Source organism: Penaeus monodon, chromosome 32 (genome assembly GCF_015228065.2).
Source record: "Penaeus monodon isolate SGIC_2016 chromosome 32, NSTDA_Pmon_1, whole genome shotgun sequence".
Lineage (NCBI taxonomy): Eukaryota > Metazoa > Arthropoda > Malacostraca > Decapoda > Penaeidae > Penaeus > Penaeus monodon.
The window spans coordinates 33,557,174-33,558,118 of record NC_051417.1 but is presented as its reverse complement, the minus strand read 5'-3'; positions in this window follow the sequence as shown (position 1 = coordinate 33,558,118).

The window sequence follows — 945 nt, the reverse complement described above, 5'->3', positions numbered from 1 at the left end:
TCTACACGGGAAAGAGCCTCAGGAAAGTTAGCATTGATGTTGAATACCCTGAGAGGATTTTCGATACGCGTACCCCACGTTCCACACTATTCCCTTGTAGATCCGTCAGTATAAACTATCAAAGTTCTTTCCAGCGAGTGAGAGAGTGACGTAAACGCCAGCTTATTACAGCAATGGATCCTGTTAGGTACATCTTATGCTGAGAGTACTTGCTGGGTACAGAGAGAGTACATCTCATTCGCAAGAAGGTATTCGGTTTGCTCAGGACACACGGGGTTAACCTGAGACCAAGACGATCCCACAGAGTTGCTATAGGAAAAGAGGATCGAAAACAAGTTCGTAGAAGGGGATCAGAACCCCACATACTATGCTAGAAGAGTACGATCAGAGGCAGGAAAGGGATCGAATTCCAAATACCACACCTTACAACGTGCTAGCGACTTTTTACATCGGTCTCGGAGATGCAGGTCACTAGCGAAGCAAGACGGATTTTAATTTTCACATATAATGACGACTGAGGCACGTACCTGACCTGCAAAGAACTTTTTTTCCCCCCTCCTCATTCCGATTTAATATGCTCCCGCACAAAGTGAAAACAAAACTCCCCCGAACGCTACCACAGGCAAAAAAGAAAGAAACCATACTATTATCTGATCAGAACCAAAACAGAATTACAAAAGAACACGCCACCACGTCTCTAACATATATACACGAATTCCACATACAAACAACTTAATTCCAACGACGAAATGGACAACGAAATCGGCTGCATAAAGTGAGCCACAGGGACCTGCAGTCGGAGATCAATAAGTAACAGGCTATAAAATGGACCGCAATATCTTCGTATCAAGTACACGTGGGCTTGTGACTCTGTATCAGGAGACTCCATGTGCAACTTAGATGTCTCGTCACTGAAAGCTGGATTGCTGAATCGCCTTTGGAGGT